At 34.8% G+C, this 21,184-nt stretch overlaps 1 pseudogene; it reads right to left on the reverse strand.

The window, feature by feature from the left end:
* The window catches only part of LOC127857431 (G-protein coupled receptor GRL101-like), a 42,355-nt pseudogene that overhangs the window by 12,639 nt on the left and 8,532 nt on the right, over positions 1-21,184 (reverse strand).

The raw sequence follows: 21,184 nt of genomic DNA on the forward strand, positions 1-21,184 counted from the left end.
AGTCTTGACTACTGCGGTCCGTACTTACAGGTATACGATCTTGCTGAGCTTGTCAAACGTGTCGCTGGTCAGGTTGATGGCATTGTGAGACATGTGACTGAAATTTAACAGTAACTGGTCAGGTTGATGGCATTGTTAGACATGTGACTGAAATAGGTAAACAGTAGCCGTGAAAATAATCAAGTACTAGAGAAAAAAATTGAATTTATTTTGCTAAACAAGTACGCGTCGAGAACGAGATTACATACACATTTTCAGTGTGTTTTTTATTTTACTCTATTATATCAACATGCTAACACTGGTCAATAATTCAACTAAAATAAATGCCTTTTACCTTTCAAATGCACTATGATTTTCGATATTTGCGATATTTACGAGGGAATAAATCTGGTAGGTTTTTCTTGTGATGGCAGAGATTGTATATTACGACAACTATGAAACGCCAACTCTTCGTGGAGATTGAGGAACTTGGTATTGATTCGACTGTCGTCCTTATTATTCCATGTTCACTTGTAAATATTAATCGATTATCACATTGTAAGATCGTTCTTATTATAACCGATGCTGCAGCGTTTCGTTAGAATAATATGTTATAAAGGTTCTTTCTTCTGCTAGATAAAACTCGTAAATCTTCTGATTTGTTGAAACCATACATGAATATTGCTTTAACGACTATATATTTATAGTACTTTCGATTAAACGGAAATCATAGAGCAGGGGCGTTTGTACAAAATTACAATTTAATCAAAATCGGCTGAATGCATGAATGTACAAACAAATTGAGTCCATTGTGATTGACGGTATGTCTTGTGTTCATATGGTGACGCATACTACTGTACTAGTTTTGTTTGGTACATGACATAAAATAAACTGAGGACGAATTATAATCATATCAACTTAAGGAGTCGACCACGTCTTATTTCTGATTCGATTTAGTGCAGAGAGATTTATTGTACTTTGTAGTGCATGTATAGCAATGCTATGATATCTAATTTCATTGCAGGTTTAAATACCTCAGCTAGAAATATAAGTTTGATAATATTAATGCGCCTCACTCTGTAAGGAGGAGGGTTAAATTGCGGAAAGTGTCGTCCCAGATTAACCTGTGAAGTCTGAACATGCTTATCAGGGACGACACTTTCTGCCTTTACTAGATTTTCGTCATGAACACTCTTCCTTAAACGAACAAATAGAGAAAAATGTGGTCCCCGATAACCAAACTGCACAGGCTAATCTGGAAAGACACTGCAGGCACATGCATTGAACCCCCTTTTCACAAAGCGCGGCCCGAACATATTTAAACAAACGTAACAAGGATACTTGCGAGGCGGCAGCTCTTTAAACTTTGTGATGTCTTCGTTGGACAAATCGTAAGGCAGGTGGTCGAGGCCGCGGTTCTCACAGTGCATCTCGATGTCAATGCAGTCACATACATTCTCGCGACTGGGACAGGTGAAGCCTGACGTAAAAGGCAGGTGCATTTGTGTTAACATCAGAATTCAATTGCAGATATAATTTAGTTACAACATTAGAATTCACTAGCTAACTCTTTCTTGTCTGTGGCCCGTTAAACTACTGAAAACTTTAACATACATACACATGTACATCATTTGAACTGGACCATGAGAAGATTACGTAAATGGGTGAACATTTGTTAGTTGCAACATCGAAATTCATTCGTAAACGGATCACGTGAAACCTTTTTGAAGTCTGTAAATTAAAACACACATATTATAGAAAACATTACATCTCATTTAGCTACCGCCAATGGACAGGAGCACGTAACACCAGTCCATTATGTACATATATTTTAGTTAGTTTTAACATTAGAAAACAGTCGAATACACTCGGTGGAGATGTGAAGGTGAACATATGGAAAACAATATTATATTCTATTTAAACAGTATAAACCTGTCGATAACACTTGTTGGGAATATAAAGACATAAATTACAACGTGCGTTCAAGTAAAACATATAATTATATATTGTCTGCGATGTAGTCTATTTACATAACGCGTATAAAGAGCATGGATTGAAACAACTGTGTTAAAATGACACGAGAATCCTATAAAAGTAGATATAGATGTAATTAATATAATGAGATACTGGGAATTTAACTGTGAATGGTATGCTCCCAGTTTAATCTAATATAGCGTGTATTCCAGTTACAACACACATGCTTCTGGTCCTTGTTGCTTGAAGGCCATATCGTCCAGGTTTAATTTGTGAGGGTGTGGGCAATAGTAATATGAACACCGGTACCCTCGCCATTACCATACCGGAGCACGCACTGGCAGTGACACACAACATGCAACATATTATGTGACATACCGCAGTCCTTTTCGTCAACGTATGTCATCTTGCAGTCGATGTTGTTATCGTACATGTCCTCCGTGTCAATGCAGTAGGAGGACGTGCATTTGAACTGGCCGGACAGACAGCTGTGGTTGCCTGTAAAATAAAGGTTGTTATTTATAGTTACTTGGAAATAGGAATGACACCCCAAACGGAACAGCAATTTGAAGCAAAAGAAGTTCTGAATAAAAATGATAAATACTGTATTCCGTTTGCGACCCGCATATTCAATACATGCGTCCAGCCTCTGCTTATTGCCAATAAATCACAATCAATTACCAGCTGCAAACATCCCAACGCATCCATTCCAGGGATTTATTAAAACTGTGACTCCCATTGGTCAAATAAAAGAAATCGTGCGTATATTAACGAATTCACCATGAACGGCAAAGAAAGGAAGACTGAGTGATAGAGCATTGTTTCATGGAATTAGTGGAATGCTATACACGCTATGAGTTGAAAGGTCATGAATATACTTGTTTATGTTTTATTTTAATTTCCAGTGACAACCAGAGTCCATCAACTCCTGGTGCTTCGATTATCTTACAAGGATAGACCAATTTAAATTTATACAAAAATCACTCACCATTTTATTCACTTAAATATATTACGGGCAAAAGCCCGCAAAGCGGGCGTTGACCGTTAATTTGTATCACTTTTCTGAAATACAAAGAGACATTACCTTATAGGCTATCAAGTCAAAAAATTCCTGCCGTCACCTATTTTCGCGATGGAAAATCATAGAGCGCTGGAGCACATAGACAATTCGACAAACGCTATATGACACGTAGATGCATTCCTCATGAAATAATACGACATGGCAGTAATTATTAAGTAGCGAATCGTACTCTATGTTATTGTATTATATGTTTTTGACCGCCAAAATGCAATTTTTTGTTTTTCTTCCGGTTTGCCTGTTTCCCGGCCTTAAGCCGTAACGGGCAACAAGTCATATTCCACAGACTGCTATACTAAATTTCGCGTTCACTTTTTCCAAACATAATGTTCAGAAATATAACCCGTCTAAAATGTATTGCCTAAATCCCGACGCATTTAATCGAATAAGATTAGTCTCGAATTTATTTTATTCGTTCAATTCTGCACCTTATTTTTATTATTATCCTCATAAATTAATAAAAAAATATATATTTAAAAAGCCTTTTTTGTTAAAATCATTAACCCCAGCGTTGTTTATAGGTCTTAAATTTAAAGGGAGGTCACCACTGCGAAAATAACAATAACGAAATCCAGCATCCGGTGTGTATTCCCTAATTCCGGTCGCGAGCGGTGCATTTTTAGTATTCGTCTGCAGCAGATATTGAGGGAAGAACTGTCCTGTTGAGAGCTCCTGGTCTTGGTATATTTTATTAAAAAAAGGTTTATTTATGAATTATAATTGAGAACTAAATAACAACAACCAACTTAAATATAAATTGGTATAATTATCCACATAATTAACAAATTTCCATAATTTCTTTATTCGAATCCACAGTTGTGTTATTCAAAGTACTGGTAGTCAAGAAACTTCACGTATTCATGTATTTATGGTATAGAAATTTCAACATTTAATTTCATATTCATGTAATTCAGTTGTATATATTATTTTTACTGGCATTTTTTCACTACTTATTAAAGACTTATTCCAATTATTATACCATTGAGAAATACGCATTGACTTATTCAATTGTCTGATTCCATAGGAAAAGTAGCATTTAATTTGATATTTCATTTTTTTTATTTAAGCGTTATTTTGGATCACTAAAGTAATACATTTCCCATTATAAAAATGTCTTCTACAAGTCGCACTGAACATACTTACTGCATCCCTTAGCATATTGAAAATAACTCAAGTTCAACGAAAGCAACAAAAGCAAATTCTAGAAAGCGTACTTACGCCGAAGTTACAAAAAGTAATTTAAATAACCCAAAGGTCAAACGTACAGAAAATAATATTTGTGTTTCACATGACCATTCTTATTTTAGTCACTCTGTTCAAAAACCTGTTTTCTTCACCACTATTTGTGGTAATACAGATCATTTAAATGTCACAAATGCTGAACATAATTATTGCATGCAACCACACATTGAAAATAGCTTGAGTTCAAAAGCAACCTGTTTAAATACAAAAAATCACAAATAACGTACGTACGCTGAAGTAATTCGAGGGATTACATGTCATTCCAAAGTAAAAACTACCGAAACGGACAACTGCGTTTCACTTCACCAGTCAAATGCTAGTAAACCAGGGATTGTTAACTGCTGTGTAACTAATACAAGTAAGCAACCTCTTGTAACACACGTAACTGACGAAAACAAGCATTTGACACAAAGATGCACAACCAAGCATATGGAAATAAAAAAATCAACACAAGCAAATGAACAAATATCTTCCAATAATACTCTCCAAAAAAAAGAAGAAGGCCAAACAACACAGGTAAAAGTGTCACACGTAATAATTCAAGCAAAAAAATACAGACAACACATTCCACTATGCAACTGTACAATTTAGATTTCTTAAAAATGCATGCAAATTCAATGGTAATATAAGGAAACGTTTTTAACAACTTTAATGTGCCGGGTGATGGAAATTGTTTCTTTAGCTGCCTCAGTTTAGCATTACATGGTACTATATCAATGAGCACTTATTATAGAAACATGATTTGTACACATGTCACTACAAACTGGAATTCAGTCTGCCATTTGCGGACATGAATTAGTAAATGATTCAGTGGAAGAATATCACTTACAAATGATTACAAGATGCGGTTGGGCAACAATATGTGAAATTAAAGCGGCATGTGATATCTTACCAATAAACATAGACACATGGTTAAAAGGCAGCATATGCAATTCTGAAACAGGACTAACCTCAATTGTTTACACAAAACATTCACACTTATCACCACATAACTCTGATCTTAATGTGACTTTTCATCTATGGAACAGTCACTTTACACTACTTTCAGAGAGGAAGAACACTTCAAACACAGGCAACAACAGAGCATTGATGAAACATACACATTTATCACAAAATAATCCCACACACATAAAAACACTAACAAATCCTCTGTCAACAGTTCCAATATTGCACACACAAAAAAACACAACAAAGCAAGAATATAAAAAAAGTCCATGAAAAGTGCTATACCATCAAAAGCTGTTAAAAAAGCAAAGCTGAACATTACTTACGTAAACAGCCTTAAGAAAAACACAAAAGCTACACAACTTTTTAAACAAACTCATGAACACATTAGCACAGCTGCTCTTACTCGTAATAAATTGGACACATTTCAGAGTTGTAGAAAATTGGGTATAACATTTGTTCATCCTCATCAAAATGAAGATAAACTAGAAAGAAAAAGACGGATTGTAAAAAATGCCTATGCCTTGTCTGTAGCAGTCAAAAACCTAGCATTAAATTTTAATCAAATACCACCTCCACCACCAATGTCTCAAAGTGTCCAGCATAACATTGCAATGGATAGCATACAATCATTTGAGTTAAAACAAATGTCTTACATATTAAAGTACTGTAACATATGTAACGAAGGTAGAATTGAAATGAAATTGTACAATAATACAGTTTGTCATCGTTGTCACATTGACAAATCAGACATTAAAATGTTCTCTAAACAAAACAATATGGACCCTGGAAATGTCCCTGCAGAACTTTCCCATTTATCTTTAGTCGAACAGCAACTAATAAGCAGAATATTACCACTCATGTATATTCATATGCTTAAGCATGGTGTATTTGCTGCAAATGGTCATTGTGTTACATTTCCACAAAATATAAATGAACCATGTCAAATTTTACCGAAACTTCCAACAGATATTCAAATATCTTGTGTCCGGAAAACTGGAAATAATGCAATAAACAAAGACTTTAAAGTAAGGCGTTTTGCAGTTCAATCAGCACTGAATTGGCTTAAATCCAACAATGTGACCTACTCAGATATAACTATTAGTCAAGATAGACTTAATATTCTTCCTGAAAATGGGGAAATAAATCTTGAAACAATCAAAAGTAATTTTGAAAGCAGAACTGATAAAGACCAAGGGCCAGCTAAAGAACAAGTATCACATGATGAAATAAATGGCGATACTGTTTCAGCTGTTCAACTACCAGACGAATCAGTTAATATTAGAAATAACATTGAATCCATTTTACAAGAAATTACAGATCCTAAAAGTAAAGAAAAATGTTCGAGGAAAAAACAGTAACTATTCCATGGCCAATAAGAGACAATAGTCCAGTTTCAGAGTTTACAACTCAATATTTTTTTACTCTTGCATTTCCATGTTTGTTTCCCAATTGTGTTGGTGACCTTCACATAAATCAGCCAAGAACTTGCTTTTCAATGAGTGAATGGGCAGAACATTTGATATGGTACACAGACGGTCGTTTTGCACAACACAAGTACTTTAAGGTCATAGTTCATAACACATACATCATGAAACAACATATCGGTGATGAGCACATGTCCATCACTGACCTTAAGCAAAGAATTCAAAATGGTGATAGTTCTATTGCACACAAAATCTTGTACTTTGGTGCTTCTCTTCAAGGAACTTCACAATACTGGTCCAGAAGAGAACAAGAGTTAAGAGCACTTATTCAGTACCAAATTAATGCTGGAAAAGGCCTCACTTCATTTTTCAGCACTGCTATCTGTGCTGAATTTCACTTTGCACCACTAAGGAGACTTTCAACTCAATACAATCTACAAAAAACTGGTAAAATTGTTGATCTTAACGACAAAAACATTCTATTTTCTATTCTTCAAAATAACAGTCACATTGTCTCACATTACTTTAATCTTCGGACACAAGAATACTTTGAAACTGTAATGAAAACTGCATTTAAGGTTGATACTTTCTGGTACAGGTATGAGTTTGCCAAATCCAGAGGCATGATTCACTTTCATGGACTATGTTGGAGATCTGACAGAGAACCGCACAATCTTCTTCATGAGGCTTTGAAAAACGGTCTGGATGAAGATGTCTGTGCCAGTAAGCTCTCTGAGTGGGCACAGCAAAATTTTGCCATGACTGCAATGCATCCTGCCGGTTCTGATGCCTCTGGTAATCCAAACAAGGATCTGTGGCCTCCTCCCGAGGGAAATGCACCCGCACCACCTGAATCTAAAAATCTAAAATCCCTTTTTTAAATTGTTCATGCACATAAGTCAGAGTGAATATTCTATACTAGAAGACCATTTACTTCTTACAAATAAAATTAACTTGCACCGTTGTTCATCGTACTGCCTCGTTTCAAAAAAGAGGATGCAACACAAAGTCTGTAGAATGGAGTTTTGGTCAGAAAACATGCAAGGTAAAGCTATTCGTGATAGTCCCGCAATTGTAAAGGATAAAATGGCTCTCTTAGACTTGAAATGAAGAGAGACCACCCATTTCTGGTTCAGCATTCCCTGTACTCAAGCATGGCGGGCAAATGGTGATATATTCTTAATCCTTTCAAAAAGTTCACCAGATAATCCATCAATAAGTGATATAATTGCAACTGAGAAGTATGTTTCTGGTTATGCATGCAAAGGAAATCAGCCAACTGGAGAAGTGGATGATCTTTTTAATGCAATGGTTAATGCCACTGATGAAACTTCTAGCACTGATGGCAAATCCCTCTGCACCAAGTTGCTAATGAACACAATAAAAAGAGACATTTCAAGTATGGAAGCAGCATATGAACTGACAGGTTTACCTTTGTTTCACAGCAGTCACCAGTTTCAGTCAGTAAGCATGTCTGGGTCCAGGGTACTTGAAAAAACTGGCAACACTTGCACAAAAGTTACACCTCTGGATAAATATTTGTCACGGCCTGAGAAAGAAAAATGCTCGTGGTATAAATTCATATGCAACAAAGGCAAAGTTCATGTTATAGCTGGTAACAGTACAAAAGCAGTATGGCCATTCAGTGAAGAATACTCAAGGACCATACTTCTTTTGCATTGGCCAGAGTGGGGGAAATTAGATAGTATAAGAGGAACAAACACTTGGACTGAAGTCATGAACACCTTTGTAGAGTCTGAAGCATGTCCAAACTTTATCAAAGCTGCTATTGAAAGAGCCAAACGAAATCAATCTGATGACTTTGTTCATGAACAACAATGTGAGCCAGAAGAAATCATAGTAGAACAGCCAGAATGGGTGGAGACTTTCAGACCAAATAATGAATTTATGTCAAATGATGATGAATATACTTTTGATGATGATAGTCCAAACCATGATTGGGGACAATTTTCATAAAACTATCCAGATGGTTTAGGCAAACACTTTTTGGAGTCTTTAAAAAATAAAGACCAGCCTAACAACCACATTGAATATGAAAATGTAGATTTATCTAAAATGAACTCAAAACAGAAATTTGCATTTAGTATTATTATGACAACACTTCAAAACTGTAAAAACAAGTTACCATTTACACCTCTTCGACTAGTGGTCAGTGGAACTGCTGGCTCTGGCAAGTCGTTCCTCATTAAATGTCTTGTACAGGCAATAAGACACTTGTTCTATTCTCATGATTCTGTCCAAGTCCTTTGTCCCACAGGTAACAGTGCAAATCTTATTGGTGGACAAACAATACACAGTTTTTTTAAAAATACCTACAGGAAAAGTTTCCTGTAAGGATATGTCAACTCCTGATGGATCACGTGGGGAAACATTACAAAGTAATCTAAAGAACGTTAAAGCATTACTTGTTGATGAGAGGTCCCTTATTCGATGTACAACATTGGGATGGACGGAGTTTCATTGCAAGCTTGGTATAAAAAATATGACAGCTGACTGGGGTGGGCTTCCTGTTGTTGTATTTTTTGGAGATGATGTACAATTACCACCTGTTCTTGATTCACCTGTTTATCATTTCAATGGCAAAATACCAGCAGCCATGCATGGTGCTTTGGTATGGCAACAGTTTTCAGAAGTTGTTCATTTAGAAACCATTGTTCGTCAAAATGAGGAATAGAAACACTTTAAAGACATTTTAATATCACTTAGAGACTACAAACTTACTTAAGAAAATGCCACACGGCTTCAACAGTTTCAATGGAATGACATCAAACGTCGTTATACTAACAATGTGATGAAAAACATTGAACAAAATGCTCTTTTTGTTTTCCCTACTCATGCGTCTGAATACAAACATAATATGAATCAGCTTAAGACAATCAATTCTGAATTTCCTGTTGTTAAGATACCCTGTATTGATCATGGCCCACATGCTTTGAGTGCCACTGAAGACAAAGTCCATGGTTTAATAAGAGTGCTCTTTTTATGCAGAGGTGCAAAAGTCATGCTAACCTGCAATCTTAATGTTTCCTATGGTTTTTTCAATGGCTCCATTGGGACCATAGTTGACATTATATACTGTAATGGTAACAAACCACCTCTTTGTCAACCAGATGTTGTTATGGTGCATTTCCTAAGGTACACAGGACCACCTTTTATGAAAGACAACCCATGCATTGTCCTTCTTGTACCTGCAGAAAGAAAAGTGGAATGTTATTGTCATGGTTGCAAACGAAAACAATTACCTGTAAGGCTTGCCTGGGGTACAACAATTCACCGATGTCAAGGCATGACAATCGGACATGGTGAAACAAATCGCTACATAGTTATTGATCCAGGTACAAAGTCTTTTGAGTCAAAGAATCCCGGAGCTCTCTTTGTAGCACTTTCAAGGGCGAAAAACAGCTGGGGGTCCAAATGAAATTTCAGACTTTGTTTGGCATCCAAATGTATTGGTTAATGAAGACAGGTTATGTCACATTGTTGATACACCTCGAACTAAGGCAAGGTCAAATGAAATTAAGCGCTCGTCAAAACTTGCCATCCAAACAGGAAGTAAATTTGCTCAATTGAATTTGATTAATGATGATGTTTTCCAAAAACTACTATCAACTTCTTTCAACACCAACTTCCAAGAAATACAAGGTACAGAAGAATGAATGTATTGAATACTTTCAAGTAAGTTTGGTGGGTGGCATGTCAGCTACTAACCAATTTACTGATAAGTTGATTTAATGCTTGCTAGTGTTCATGTAAAAACTAAGCCACAATATAAATTCTATAATTCAATAAAGGTATGACATTTATCTAATTTCTTACCTGATATAAACACTGACAATTGCTGCTAATATAATTTCAGGTTAATTTGATGACATTAACCAGGAAGGTAAAATAATGTGTCTTCAAATTATAACAAACACATTGGGGACGAACTCTCCATCATTCTTTTATACACCACAAATGCTGTTTGGTTTCCATTTAATTCTTTGTTGGCATTATTGATTTCCTGCAAATAAATTTAACATGCTGGTGAAGTGAAACACAATTTATTTCATAATTACTCAAAATGAAACTTTTTTCTAATTTGGATGCACTTGTCCTGTTTGTGTTAACACAAAGGCATTTTTTCTGTAAGACCATATTGTATGTATTTAAAACATATTTTATTTGCTGTTTTAGATTCAGAATACATGGATCACATTATTTTTGCCACAGATTCTAGAGCGGCAAAGTTAAAACAGTTGTTAATGTCCAACACAACACTTACTCTTTACACTGTACATACAATCATAATTCCGGGAGCAAAAGTAGAAACATTAACACAAGCTTTTGACTACAAATTAAGAGAAATATTCTCATCATCAAAATCAGTTCACCATGTATTTGTCATTGTTGCTGCAGGCATATGCAATTTAACTAGAAAAATTCACCATGCGAATGATACAGAAATCGTCTACATTTCTGATCTTGCTAAAACATCACACATTCTTGAAGTCATAAATTCTGTTTATAAAACCTACAACAGCAGTACAGTTTCATGCAAATTAGTCCATATTCCACCTGTTTCATTGATTTCCTCATCACAGTTTAATATATCCAAAAGAACACTGACCAAATCAATGTATACTTATGATCAAATTCACAACAACAAATTGACTCGGAAAATGACATCAATGAAATAAATTCACTTATAAGCTCACTAAATGAACGCTTTTCAAAACATTCAGTACGTTGGAATAGAGACCTTTTAGTTTGCAAAACTAAAAAACGAGGCAAGAATGGCAAGAATAAGCACAACATAAAGAAATGTTCATACAGTTTGTTTTACGATGGTGTACATCCACAGTCTAGCTTAGCTACTAAATGGTACACATACATGTGTGAATCAGTTGTAAAAGACTTGAAACCTGCTTACGAGTCAGATAGCTCTGAAGAGCATGATACTTGGGATTTCAAGCGCATGAAATTTCAATAAGAACATTAAGAAGTAGAATGAAAGAAGATTAGAAAATATTTGTTGACATAGAAAGATTATAAATTTTGATAACAAACCATAAGTCCCCACTGGTGAAACCGGTAGAGGAAAATAAACAACAAAAAAGCATTAAATACAAAACTTTGTGTCTTAATAATAACAATTAAACCAGTCTGTTTTATTGACAGTAATTTTTGTTTCTCATTCTTAAAAAGACCTAACTTTGTTAATGCTTAACTTAGACATTTAATCTAATTTTTATTGGGCTGATTATTTTTTGCCTTATTATGTCTAGAAATGAATATATAACATGCAGTTTACAACTACTTCACTTGATCAGTAATTGTCTTTTCTTTCAATTTATATCCCAGATCATGATATTTATAATAATTGGATTGATCTACATTTTTGGGCTTAGAAATGCATTTCGTTTATTTCACATAAACAACATTTACTTACCCAAATGCTATGCAGTAAAACGATGCACGTTTGACATATCCTAAATCCCCTTCTTTTTCTGAATCATACAATACCCTTGTTAATATCACAAACAGTATAAACTTACATACTTTTTAATTTTATCAGCATATTCTTGTGTTGTTGCTTTTTCATTATTTGATATCTTTGGGTTAGTGTTGCTATTGATGTGTGTTTCGTATGATACACAAAATATTATTTAATAATATTTCAATAATTTATTGATTTGCATAACAATACTGTCTGTCTGTCTACATAGAAGAAATATCAAATGTCACATTAACATTTAAGTTTACATTTCTGGTAAGTGACATGTGAGTCACTAACCGAATCCAATTTAAACATAACAATCAAATAATACTCCAACAACAAACTCTAACTGTACACACATATATACTTTTCCTATGCATTATCTTTTTTTTTAATGATAACCAAAATACATTAAAAGTATTAATCAAGTATCAAAATTATGCCCATGCGAAATTAATGCTGGTGGGTGACATGTCAGTCACTAACCAAAACAAATAAAACACAAATACTCACCAAGACCAACATGGAAACAGGATGCTCTCAGCAGTAAAAAAGTACCAGATGACTTAAACAGAACCAATCAAAGGTAGGTACAAAACTTATTTTTAAAAAAAAATCAAAAAATTTAATAACAAGTGATTGACTATTGTTCTTTTATAATACTTGAAAACGTCTTACTATTTATTTTTTATTGAACCAAACTTTTGTATTATCCTTAATGTTCTAGGTTGTGTGTTTCCAATTTCAGCCTCAACATAGACCAGGGCTCACAAGCAGTTTTCAAACACAACATGCGCAGCCTGCAAGATGAGTTGTGAGTATTATTTTTTGGTTCTTTTATAATACTTGAAAACGTCTTACTAATTACTTTTTATTAAACCAGACTTTTGTATTATTCTTAATGTTCTAAGTTGTGTGTTTCCAATTTCAGCCTCACCATAGACCAGGGCTCACAACCAGTTTTCAAACACAACATGCGCAGCCTGCAAGATGAGTTGTGAGTATAATTTTTAATGTTTTTACAATCAAACTGTATTTTTTAAATAGCTTTAAAATAATTAAGCTTTTGCCCGTAAATTAGGTAGCACCTATAATCATATTATTTATTTTTCATATGAGTCTCACTCTGAGAAAACAGATCGTGTTACTTTCCTGGCGTAGCCAGTGCATTCCACACAGTCTAACATGGGACGATACTTTACGCCTAAAACGGATGCTAAGAAAAGAATTATTTTAAACGAAAAATACGATACACGCGGGAAATGTCGTATCTGATGTGTACACTGCGCATTCTAATCTGGGACGACACTTTACGCGCATGCATTAAGGCCCATTTTCGCAGAGCGAAGTTAATATTTAGCTAGCAACTTAAGAGCAAGTAAAATTGAGTGATCTAACGAATATATACGAGGGGTTATCCAACAATTATGGACAAACGCAGGAATTAAACTAAACATTTTAACTTATTTAAATTTGTAATGAATTCACGCTTGCTATTCTAGTTTAGAATCACAGACTCCTTTTTGACACACACATGTTTAATCTTTAGTGACTACATTAAATACAAAGAGAGAAATCCAAACTCATCTTATTTTGACTCGTAAACCTGTATCTTGGGTAACTATAGCAACGGGTTAAAATATAGACACATAGAGTTGAAAGCAAAAATAGGCGATTGTTGAAACAAAATTCCCCTGAAATTCGTTGGTATATTAATGAAATATTGTCTTTGTCCATGCACGTTCGGATCACCCTTCGTCAATGTAACGATGCCATACCACGGTCTGTTTAATCTGAGAAGTCGGGGCAATCCCGGATGTAGTCGCACCAGAACTCCTGTGGGATGCACTGACCTGACTTGCATCTGGCCAGGCCGTACGCGCACGTGTTTTGTTGTGAAATCGGTACCACGTGAGTTTGTTTATAGCCAACAGTCAATGATTGTTTAATGATTCAACATATTATAAAGGTACACAAAGTATTCGTGGGACCGAAATCCACGAAGATTTTATATTTTCATTAATATTTGAGTGTCCTTGAAACCGAAAATGAGTACTTAGCAACCAATTCAGATTAATGGTTCATATCTTGTTCGTTGCTGTGCATGTTCCCCCAATTTCCGAAAATGTATGCCATGTCTTCTCGATAGTTAAAAAATATATGAAGAATCCGTGTTAACACATGTCTATCTACAATTTATGTCTGGTTTGGTTCGGAATATATGTTCGGCCTCAACATATACCGCACTGACGACCACGGAAGTGTTTCATAAAACATGCAGTCGGATCTGTACATGCCATTGCCCATCAACCTGTAGTACTTATCTTATCAACTATTCGAGATTAATCTTTCTACCCACATTTAACTAAGTTCTGTGTCAAACGTTTCAACACAAGTCTTGATACTGCTATTAAATAGTTATAGTATACACAATTAAATAAACATACTATATATATATATATATATATATATATATGGCTAGTGTATAGTTCCTGTGAGTAAATATAGAAGCACTGTACTGCGCATCTCATGTGATCCCAGGGTTTGAAGCAATATTGCTCCCAACCGGTACAACATTATAACCACCATAAACACAGTTCGTAGTAACAAAGGTACTTGTTTGAGCCCACAATAATACAGACTGATATTGACTTTATAAACTATTTAATATAAATTTAAATGAGCAGGTTTTATAAATCAGTCTGGGCAAAGTTTTAGTTTCCCGTAGTTCATAGACATTACCTACCACAATTTGTTTCGTCGGAGCGATCGAAGCAATCCGGCGGTCCACCGTTACATCGTTGCTCCCAGGGTGTACACTGGCCGATGTGACAATCGAACTGACTGGAGTCACACGGTGGGTAATCTAGAAGGTACAGATGAAAACGACTTTATGTTAATAACATTGACTAATGTTATTCTACGGAGAAAAAAAATCCGGAAACTGTGTGTAAAAATGAGAAGGTCGGCACATCTTGTTCGTCTGTTACCTTACATAAACGACTAGTGGGTATTAAAAAAAATAACGTGCCTGATAATGATTCTGAAGTTTCATTATATCATTTGATTTTTTTCGTTTCGTTCAACCTAGGTTGAGAAGTCTTCAACTAGCTGTTTGATGCGGCAAGTTACTCAGTAAAACAGTCGGGTTTTTTTTCCAGAGTGTTAGACATTTTTAGGGATTAATTGTAAATATCACGGACATCGTATAATGACATATCGTTAACATGATTACGTCATTTCATTAAGTCCCGCGTGGTTAAAGCTCGTTTGTTTGTTTAATTGTATTTATTGGAAAAAAGGAATCATATAATGCCCATTGGTATAAATTACTAATTAAGATTGATAAAGTGAATTGCCCATGTTAAATCAATGAGCAAAATTACGCAAGAAAACATGTTATAAGTGTCAACATGTTTTTCTATTATCAGTTTTCTGGTATTCTACCTATTATGATGTGTTTGTTACCAGTAAATGTATATTACAGTGAAGCAACATGCTGTCCCCTACAGGCACTGTTTGTCTAGCAAAGCAATAAATTAATATGTGAAGACCCAATATCGCAAATGCTATACTATGTTTTTAGGTACACGTTACCTAAAACATAAGACAAAGCTCAATGCGGTCATTTAAGAAAAGGAAGCTTTACCGAAACAATATCAAGATTGCAAATTCTACATTGCACACAGCCATAAAGTGTTATTAAGTTACTGAACATCTTACCAACAGTATCATTCTAACTTAGTCTGATGGAAAATTAGACGACGCGCTCATAAATGCTCCGACAAATGCGCAAATAGAACATACATTACGCATTAAAGGGTTTCTTATCATTACTTTCCTGATGAAATATATACATTAATTTTCTTTTCGTTTTAATACAGAGTAAGTATTCAATGAAATGAAAACAACCCACATGCACAGAGAGACAATGTGCTCATTTTTTGATGAATGTTCACACCATACAAGAATATATTGTATGCCTATTGTATTTTGTTAACAGTTCTGTTTTACAACACAATAGTATCATGCTCAAATCTTAGTAATATTCAATTTTAACTGATATGTTAAAATTGTCGTCTGATGTGTAATGCTTTTTTGATGATTGTGGTCTGATTTTAGAATGATTGTCGTCTGCTGTTACAATGATTCTTGTCTGATGTTACAGAATCGTCGTCTGTTGTTACATTGATTCTTGTCTGAAGTTGCAACAATTGTCGTACATGTATGCTGTTACATTGATTCGTGTCTGAGGTTGCAACAATTGTCGTCTGCTTTTACATTGATTTATGTCTGATGTTACAATGATTGTCGTCTGCGGTATAAAGACGAACAATTGTCTATTATTATCTATAAAGCAGTTTCAATAATATGCAATTGTAAAGATAATGAACATTAAGAATATGATGGTGAGATTATTGTTACTACAGAAACTGAAATATTTTTAAGCTTGTTTTAAATTGAATGCAGGCGATCTTATTAAATCTTATGAGGAAATCCCACTTGTCTGTGCATATTTGTTTGCACACTCATGGTCTAAAAAAATACGAACAACGGTATCGGCTTAAGCTGAGTCGTTATAATTGTCGATAAAAGTAACATTTAGGTATTTATGAAACCATTTAAATTTAGTTGACATATGTTGCAAAACATTAGTCGTTCATATTTCTGTGTTGGTCGTAGATTCAGAATAAATATAGACATCAAATAGTAAATATTCGCTTAAATACACGCTTTATTTCAAAGTCTACAATATTTTTCCGAAAGGACAATGTTTTTTGTTAATTATTATGCAAAAAATAAACCGAAATGCAGTGGGGCTGGGTAAAGATTTTATTTATTTACGATGTGCTAACATTCTTGCATGTTTGAGATATTTACAGACCCTGAAACGCCGCGGTAATTTAAGAAATTGAAGCTTGACAAGTTCTATATTAAAGATTGCTTATCACACTGTCGATAATAAGATCACTAAGAAACCGAGTACTTTACCGAAGTGCGCTCAGTGAAACATGAAATGTATGAAAATAAGAGGACATAATGGTTAACTTATGTGACATATTTGGTTTTCATCTCAAAAACAGTATTAGTTTTATTCCGACAAATTTATTGCGGGTGACTTGCAATTCAAGAACACCTCTTTTAATTACATAGCTAAATATGTCGGCTTTCAAAGAATACGTATCGCATTAAAAAATGTGTGTTGTTGCGATATGACCAGCGTAGCTCAATGCCAGCATGTGATACCATTTCTGATAATGAGACGAAGCAACATTGAATGACTGAACAGCGGACAGGGTATAATTTTTATTATTTCATACAAGCCCATAATAAAAACGTGTGTTCATTTTGGAATTTCTGAAGCTTCATCAGCGCAATTGTAGGATAGCCCATTTCACTCAATGTAACTCGGTATAGCGTTATTAAGTTACCGAAATGAACATTAACATATGAGGCTTCAATCATATATTGTCAAATGAGCATCAGTATTGAAGTCGTATAAAACGATTGGATTGAGCAAACAAGAAATGTTTAATTGAAGAAACTATACCGAAAAGTCAAATTAACATAAACTGTGTAAAAACATTCTACCGTTCTATATTTTACATTTTATACTTTGAGTTAAATTGGTATTTACATTTTAATATGTATATATCAATTTGGGCTAATTGTGTGTTTTCCGCATCCGTAAAAAAGTGAAATCTGAAATACGGTGAACTGACCGTTAAATAGCGGGCCTTTGTATATGTGTGCATGTATTGTGTTATTTGTTTTGTGATATTTAGTACTCTTATTGCTTTATCGACGAAATATCTGCCAATAATAAACAGTATCTGTCTTAATAAACAGGGTAATCTACTCTGCTGCTTTTGAAGACTGTAAGTAGTTCCACAAAGGTTGCCGTGCTCAGTAATCGCTGGTTTGATCCCCTGCTGAACTCTAACCTTATCCCTGGTGTATAACCATATCCCTAGTGTACAACCTTATCCCTAGTGTATAACCTTATGCCTAGTGTATTGCATGAGACGTGGACCCCAATGTCAGTGTACCAGTTTCTTTACAAGAACTTAAACGATTGTATCGAAAACATAAGACATATTGAACCGCGCTCGAATTCGATTCCTGGTTAAAACCTGTACTTCTTTAGGAGAGATCTGAAGTACGCTTCCACAAAGGGGAATGAGCCCGTAACCTCCCGTTCGATAGGCGAACACAATATCTACTCTGCCATGTTGCCCTTTAAAAAATCCATGGTCGTTTTTGTAGGTTTAAATATCGTGTATCCCACATTAACCGCAGTAACCCTACTAACAATAAATAAGAATAATGAAGCTCCGGAGACATTATCAGCAGAGAAACGCCAGCTAGTTCAATACAACCTGTATGAAAAAGGATCATATAACTTACACGACATTAAACATACAAGCATTATTAGAGCTTTAGTCACCGCCTTGGAACCGTTATTTAGTAGAATTTGAACGTGTTGAATGTCGCATCGACCGCATATGAAGCTCATATTTAAAATAAACTTTAATTTATAATTTATAATATAGAAGACTCTCCGTGCACTTAGTAAAAATGAAATACGTTCTGTTGTCGAAGATATAGTTGCATAGTGTTTGAATTTAAACATTAAAACATAAACGTAAACGCATGGCTGAAAGACCAATACATATGGAGACCTACCACAGCCTTCTACGTCCTCTCCGTTGAGACAGTCCGCATAGTGATCACAAGTGACCCTCTCTGGACCCATGACCGGCAGATATCTCCCCTCCTGGCACCGAATCTTTGTGCGAGGATCGCACTCGGACTGGTTTGCTTCTGCAGGAACAAATGAGAGAAATAACGGGTTAGTATTGATGACTTTCTTTTTTTAAACATTTCTGATGGACAGAGTAATGGCAAGACGATAATCTATGAGCCATCGACGTGCACGGTTTGGTCATACCAAGTGTGGCAAAAATACACCAAGTCAAGAAAGTATAGTGTTTTGAAGTTTGTTACTTTTATTGGATGTAAATCGCTGTAAAACATTAGTTGCTGATATTGTCATGACTCTTTTTTCCTTCTTCTGTTCTTGTGTTCACTGATCGGGAACATGAGCATGATGCCATTGTTTATATATAATATTTCAATATACAGATCATTAAATTGTTGCTGTATTCGGAAGACAGGTGTATGCTTAGTTCAATTTAATAATATATATTCAACTTAAGACAATATAGACGCATTTATAATATAGACTGCATAATTTAAAACAAAAGTTACAAAGACCTTTTCACTAATCCCTTAAAATAGTTTAATATAATATCGGATACAGAAAAACAGCAAACCTTACAGCAAACATAATTAAAAGTATCGTTATGTCGATTTTAAACATTACAAAACTTACTGCTTTAGTTATTGAAATGGTGTTGAACAAACTTCAACGTTTACAAGAATAACCGCTAAGTTCATTGAAAAGGTGTTCAACTAAAAATTACCTTTTTAAAGATTTACTTCAGAACGTATAGAAATAGATCTTACACTAGAAATCAGTATTTACAAAACCTACTGCAGAAGTACTCGTCCATCCCCATCCTGGTATTGGCGCAGCCATTGGCCCCATCGCAGAGGTATTTCTTGTCTTTCTTGTCGATGCAGCGGTTACTGTTCTTGCAGATAAAACTGTCTCCAAGGGGACAGGCCGTTTTTCTGATTAGAAGGTATGTATTTAAGCAAATTAGTATTGAAGAAAGGGTGTATAGAATATTATTTCAGTTACTAGTAATATAGGTCGTTGTATCTGGTTATTAGCAGGCAGAGCAAGTATCTCAGCAACGGTGTATACATATTCATGGCAGTGTATACCAGATGTATTTTCCTACGAAGGGACATACCGTATAAGTGTGTAAGTTCTTTTGCAGCGTATACATGCTTTTGTTTCCGATAAGGAACAGTCAGTGTAATTGTGTTCGGAACGGTGTATGTATTATTACCGCAGCGTATACTTGCTGTTGTTTCTGGTAAGGAACATACATGTTTGAATATGTAAGGAGCGTTAATGTATTATTTCTTGTAAGGAACAGACATTGTTAAGTAGGTAAGGAACTGTGTATGTATTGTTTCTGGTATGGGATAGACCGTGTAAGTTTCACGATATTATTTATGTTAATAGGATGCAAATTTGATATTCAATTTATCTCTACGGGCTTAAAAGCAAACTGAATAAAAGAAATGCGAACGCATGCAGCACCTTATTTGCTTTTTGTGTCTAGTCATGTAATAACGTTCCATGATTTTCTCTGTAATATGAGGAACAAACGAACAAATGACACATACAGCTTGTTTAAAGTATGTCTCCTTAACAAGAACCAATTCTGATAGTTTTGTTGATAACACTGTTACAAATAAAAAAAGGAAATCAGCATAAGAACGTATTACTTGCATTTAAGAGACGCATAATTAAAATAGTATGGTTGCCAACGTTACCACAGTTCCGCTCATCGTCGCAGGTGCTGTAGCAGTCACACTCCCCGTAACAGACATTGGACCTTCGTATACAGCGGCCATTCATACACCGGTACTGATCCTCCGTGCAATTACCGCCTAAATTGGAGATTGCAAAAACTAAATATGTATAGCATATATTTATTATATAGATATTCTTGTGTTATAATGTTGATATAATTGTAAACGTCTTAAGGCGATACTTTATGAGGGTTTCCCAACAAACAAAACGAACGATAAAGCAGCCATCCGTCTATTTGCCACACGTCTTTTTACACTCCATTAAATTTAAAGTTTTCTTTTTAAATTGCATGTCAAAGTTATTTGTCCTAGAAGTTTCCAAAATGTGTAGTATATCTTAGAGAAGACCTTACAAAAAGCATAACGTTTGCTTAAAATATATTACTACCACACATTTGATAAAAGGAACAGATCGAGAAAAGTTTCTAAAATAAGGAAATGTGAAAGATACTAATATATGTATTGAACTAGGTTTGACATACATAAACATAAATATTGGGGTAATGATTTCATGTTATTTTCGAA

This window comes from Dreissena polymorpha, chromosome 14, assembly GCF_020536995.1.
Source record: "Dreissena polymorpha isolate Duluth1 chromosome 14, UMN_Dpol_1.0, whole genome shotgun sequence".
Classification (NCBI taxonomy): Eukaryota; Metazoa; Mollusca; class Bivalvia; order Myida; family Dreissenidae; genus Dreissena; species Dreissena polymorpha.